Here is a 6,934-nt window from a genome sequence, read left to right as displayed (position 1 = left end):
AAAGCTAAGAATTAGTTACAGTATAATACTATTGTAAATTGACTGAGAAAAAATTACATAGTATTAATTAGGGAGCGTTCACATATTACGTCATCAGCTAGGGGCGGGGAGGGGGGGTCTACCAAATGTTGACATGTGTTGACATGGGGGAGGGGAGGGGGGGGGGGGGGCAGACCCAAGATGATGTCATCAAAACATAGGCAAATTAAGCCTATTTCAAAGTTTGTTCCTTTCAAAACAGCTAAAGATAAATTGCTATGATGAGTATTGCCCATCTCTCAAGAAACAAGATGGGAAAAGGGTATCACTTCTCAAAAGGCGAACTTGCCCTAAATGTTCATTGTATCACTCCTCGATCACAGCAATGAAAGACCATTCACGAAAATGCGGCATACAAGAAGAACAGCAAATGGGAGAAAGTGATGACGATGAAGATGAAATTGATGATACTATTTATAGTACATTGCCAGAGGTCCAAGGCAGAAACATTTTTGAATCAATTAATTTTATGTTTGGAAATTGAAACAGAAATTCATTCCACTAAAAGACTAATATGCTATAAAATAATTTGCCTCCTATACTATTTTAAATTACACTTTCTGAAATTTTTTTAATAGCACCTGCACCAAGTAGCCTAATTTAAATAATGTTTGTTAGATTTTATCTTTGCAAATTTAAATTTTATGTCCTCATTGTATCGTAAAACATAAATTATCAACTGTTTTATCAAACGTTGATAATCAATGTTTATGGTTTGAAAAATGAATAATAAATATTGTGAAATTAAAGTTATCTTTTAGTTTTTATTAAATTAGATGACGTCATCATCTGTTGGGGGAGGGGGGGGGGGGTCAGGTCAATGATGACAAGTGATGACTTGGGGGAGGGGGGGGGGGGTCTAAAAAGGGCAAATTTTTGATGACGTAATATGTGAACGCTCCCTTACATGGCACGTAATGTAGAATAAAAAGGTCAATAGAAAAGTTGTAGTAAGCGATTTTATAAATTGATGTTTAAAAATTGTGGGTATGGAGTAATTTTAAAGAAATGAAGACCACATAGCCGTCATACCACTAGACCACATAGCCGTCATACCACTAGACCACACAGCCGTCATACCACTAGACCACACAGCCGTCATACCACTAGACCACATAGCCGTCATACCACTAGACCACATAGCCGTCATACCACTAGACCACACAGCCGTCATACCACTAGACCACACAGCCGTCATACCACTAGACCACACAGCCGTCATACCACTAGACCACACAGCTGTCATACCACTAGACCACATACCCGTCATACCACTAGACCACACAGCCGTCATACCACTAGACCACACAGCCGTCATACCACTAGACCACACAGCCGTCATACCACTAGACCACACAGCCGTCATACCACTAGACCACACAGCCGTCATACCACTAGACCACACAGCCGTCATACCACTAGACCACACAGCCGTCATACCACTAGACCACACAGCCGTCATACCACTAGACCCCACAGCCGTTATACCACTAGACCACATATCCGTCATACCACTAGACCCCACAGCCGTCATACCACTAGACCACACAGCCGTCATACCACTAGACCACATATCCGTCATACCACTAGACCACACAGCCGTCATACCACTAGACCCCACAGCCGTCATACCACTAGACCCCACAGCCGTCATACCACTAGACCACACAGCCGTCATACCACTAGACCACATATCCGTCATACCACTAGACCACACAGCCGTCATACCACTAGACCCCACAGCCGTCATACCACTAGACCCCACAGCCGTCATACCACTAGACCACACAGCCGTCATACCACTAGACCACATATCCGTCATACCACTAGACCACACAGCCGTCATACCACTAGACCCCACAGCCGTCATACCACTAGACCCCACAGCCGTCATACCACTAGACCACATATCCGTCATACCACTAGACCACACAGCCGTCATACCACTAGACCACATATCCGTCATACCACTAGACCCCACAGCCGTCATACCACTAGACCACACAGCCGTCATACCACTAGACCACATATCCGTCATACCACTAGACCACACAGCCGTCATACCACTAGACCACATATCCGTCATACCACTAGACCACACAGCCGTTATACCACTAGACCACACAGCCGTCATACCACTAGACCACACAGCCGTCATACCACTAGACCACACAGCCGTCATACCACTAGACCCCACAGCCGTCATACCACTAGACCACACAGCCGTTATACCACTAGACCCCACAGCCGTCATACCACTAGACCCCACAGCCGTCATACCACTAGACCACACAGCCGTCATACCACTAGACCCCACAGCCGTCATACCACTAGACCACACAGCCGTCATACCACTAGACCACACAGCCGTTATACCACTAGACCACACAGCCGTCATACCACTAGACCCCACAGCCGTCATACCACTAGACCCCACAGCCGTCATACCACTAGACCACACAGCCGTCATACCACTAGATTCCACAGCCGTCATACCACTAGACCACACAGCCGTCATACCACTAGACCCCACAGCCGTCATACCACTAGACCCCACAGCCGTCATACCACTAGACCACACAGCCGTCATACCACTAGACCCCACAGCCGTCATACCACTAGACCACACAGCCGTCATACCACTAGACCACATATCATCATGCCACTAGACCACACAGCCGTCATACCACTAGACCACACAGCTGTCATATCACTATACCACACAGCCGTCATACCACTAGACCACACAGCCGTCATACCACTAGACCCCACAGCCGTCATACCACTAGACCCCACAGCCGTTATACCACTAGACCCCACAGCCGTTATACCACTAGACCACACAGCCGTCATACCACTAGACCCCACAGCCGTCATACCACTAGACCACACAGCCGTCATACCACTTGACCACACAGCCGTCATACCACTAGACCACATATCATCATACCACTTGACCACATAGTTGTCATACCATATGACCACATAGCCGTCATACCACTAGACCACACAGCCGTCATACCACTAGACCACATATCATCATACCACTTAACCACATAGTTGTCATACCATATGACTACATAGCCGCCATACCACTTGACCACACAGCCGTCATACCACTAGACCACATATCATCATGCCACTAGACCACACAGCCGTCATACCACTAGACCACACAGCTGTCATATCACTATACCACACAGCCGTCATACCACTAGACCACACAGCCGTCATACTACTAGACCACACGGCCGTCATACCACTAGACCACACAGTCGTCATACCACTTGACCACATAGTTGTCATACCATATGACCACATATCCGCCATACCACTTGACCAAACAGCCGCACATATCATGAAAATCCCAAAAACCTCACCGTGCCTAAAGCAGACGAGACAGGCTGATGTTTAAATTTATTTTTTAAGTAGTTATTTTCGCTCTGGTTTGTCTGGCACTATTTCCTCTATCTTCTTTTCGTTTAATAAATATTGTATTGATTCTATACGTTTAAATTAAGGCTACGCTTATTTGTACTACCACTGCAAATCACGCCAGAGCTTATTTGTACTCTTACTAAAAATAGAAATTGCGTAATTACTAAAAATATAACATTTTATACGGATAGAACTGCAATATACAGAAAGTAGTTTGGGGGGGGGGGGGGGGGGGGAATGTATTACAGTTACCAGCTTGGCGTTTCTAATCCATTTTAAGTTCATTGGACCTAAAAATTGGATTTGACATTTTATTGAATATCACTCAATTTTTGTTTTTTGTTTTGTTTGACCAATTATTATAGTAAACAAAAAATAAACAAAGAAAAAAAATTAAGAGGGGGGGGGGGGGGTGATCTGTAGTCAATTTCAGTTATAAAAAATGGTTCGGTAAAAAAATTGAGCTTTTATACAGCTTAATATCCACTATACGTGCTCAAAGCGCTTTACAACAGGTCCCTGTCCAACAGCAACATTAACATTTTGGACAAGACAGGACGCCTGTAAGGCGGTATTATCTTTCTTTTTTTTTTCTTTTTTTTTTGGACACAGACAACGCTCATTTTACACCTGAGTACGATGAGAGAATGCGAGTAAAGAGCCTTTTCAAAGGACTCAACTATGCGCCGAGTGAGGCTCAAACCCAGGACCTTCCGATTCGAAAGCGAGTGTCATACCACAAGACCACATAGTTTTTTTTGAAAAATGTTTCGGCCAAATTGGACTAGTCCACTTTTTAGGTTGTTTCATTATTCTAGAATCCAAAAATATGAATATTGCAAGTTTTCAATGAAAACGTGTTTTTGATGCAGTTTTATAAAGGAAGTATCCACGTTTTATTTTCTAAAGGTCTATATTGTCAAATGTTTGGGTCTTGACAACAGCTATAGAACAGTAAAGTTTGCTGCCCCAAACGTAAACAAAGGTCGAGAAGCACATGGCAAACCACATGTTCCTGTCTTGACAGCTCACGTTCCAATGTAAATAATAGAAAGAAAATAACCTTTAAAATTTGGCTGTTAGGTGGCAAAAGAAACACATATTCATAAATACTCGATCATGCATCAAATAATGTCTAGATATGGATATTTTATGGAACAAAAGGTAAAATTTATCAAAAGTTACGTCTATCCATTTTTAGACCAGAGCAAATTATTGCGCTGGTATGAACAAAACGAGAATTATTCGGAGCCTGATTTTCATAATAATTTAGTCTTATATTATTATTTCTGCAACTGTTAGATTTTATGTAAACATATTTTCAATACTGAAAGTGTATTGCCTACAACTCAAACTACAAAATTGGGAGACCTATATTGTGCGTAAATTATTCCGGTCCCTAACGGAAATCACTAGCAACTTGTTATTGTTTACGTTTGGGGCAGCAAACTTTACTGTTCTATTCCTATCATGGCGAATATCGATGTAAAGCTTAGCTATTTCTCTTTTTCAATCTGGCAACATCGACATCCTGACTATAAATATGAATTATCTGGGAAGTCAAAAAGTGAACACTTCATCTCATCACATTATTACTATTATTACAAGTTGATTTTGACGGACTTTGGTAATTCTTCACTCTATTCAAGTCACAGAATACTCAGTTTACAAGGTAAGCATACGAAATGCACATTTTAATTCATTTCTTATTTTTATAACTAAACATGCTTTGGGGTTGTGTGTTTGAGTTTGAGTTTGTTGATTGTGCATCAGCTGACACATTTGTCGCTACCGCGAATTATTTAGGATTACTTTATTTTGTGAAAAATAATAATAACAGGGCTAAAAAAAATTAAAATACTAATTCCCCCCCCCCCCCCAAAAAAAAAATAATAATTTAAATCAGCCTTCCATGTAAGGCGATTAAAACCAGCAGGTGTTTCAATATTCGATCCCCAGTCAAAATCAAAAGGTTGCTAATTTTATCAAGATCAAGAGGTTTCGAGTGACTCACGACATTCCAGGCTCAGGGTCCACACTTTTTCAAAACTTTTTTTTTTTGGGGGGGGGGGCTGTTTTTTTTATATCGGATAATTGGGTTTTGTATGTTATGTTCACGGAGAGAGAGAGAGAGAGAGAGAGAGAGAGAGAGAGAGAGAGAGAGAGAGAGAGAGAGAGAGAGAGAGAGAGAGTGAGTAAAAGCTCTATAACTCGGTAATAGTAATTGCACTGGTGGTAGGGACTCAGTGTCAGTGAGTAAAAGGTTTATGACTCAGTGAGTAGAAGCGCTGGTGGTAGGGACTCAGTGAGTCAGTGACTCTCACCTGCCAGGCGGAGTTGTCGTACCAATAAGGTCGCAGGTTCAAACCCCACCACCGCCGCGAAAATTTTTTATTCTCTATTGTCTTCTGGCACTTTTCTACTCACTTCATATCTTGTAATTACCAACATAAGTGCCTGCTCCACTCACTTTTCTGAATTAAAAATTCACCCCATACACCGGAGCATACTCAATGTCTCAATCGTTTCTATGTTACATGTTTGTGTTGAGAATATTGGCTATTAAGCTTAACTGCTGGTCAAAATTACTTCGCGATGGTGGTGTGCGAACGAATCGGCGGTCTCAAGAAGTGGGTGAGAGAGGGATCTAGAAATGACTTGGGTTTGATACGAATATTTTTGTGTTCGTGGATAGCTCACACGGTAGAGCCACGCTCTCACCTGCCAGGCGGAGTTGTCGTACCAATAAGGACGCAGGTTCAAACCCCACCACCGCCGCGAAAATTTTTTATTCTCTATTGTCTTCTGGCACTTTTCTACTCACTTCATATCTTGTTGTTACCAACATAAGTGCCTCGTCCACTCACTTTTCTGAATTAAAAATTCACCCCATACACCGGAGCATACTCAATGTCTCAATCGTTTCTATGTTATATGTTTGTGTTGAGAATATTGGCTATTAAGCTTAACTGCTGGTCAAAATTACTTCGCGATGGTGGTGTTCGAACGAATCGGCGGTCTCAAGAAGTGGGTGAGAGAGGGATCTAGAAATGACTTGGGTTTGATACGAATATTTTTGTGTTCGTGGATAGCTCACACGGTAGAGCCACGCTCTCACCTGCCAGGCGGAGTTGTCGTACCAATAAGGTCGCAGGTTCAAACCCCACCACCGCCGCGAAAAGTTTTTATTCTCTATTGTCTTCTGGCACTTTTCTACTCACTTCATATCTTGTTGTTACTAATATTTCAAGTTGAATTATAATGGCTGCGGAAAACTAAAACATTGGTCATATAAGGAAATTTACAAATCAATCAAGTTGCTCTACAGGTTTTAAAATGAAAATATGAAGTAACAAGATATCGCTCTAATATAGTGGCACCTACCTAACACTAGACATCACTCCAGCATGTTGGTAATCGCAAAAATAAAGTCACTAAAAAAGACTAATGACAAATG

The sequence above is a fragment of the Berghia stephanieae genome, chromosome 3 (assembly GCF_034508935.2).
Source record: "Berghia stephanieae isolate SIO BIC M18660-M18661 chromosome 3, UCSD_Bste_1.3, whole genome shotgun sequence".
Classification (NCBI taxonomy): domain Eukaryota; kingdom Metazoa; phylum Mollusca; class Gastropoda; order Nudibranchia; family Aeolidiidae; genus Berghia; species Berghia stephanieae.
The sequence above is the reverse complement of the archived record's forward strand: the minus strand, read 5'-3'. Positions refer to the sequence as shown.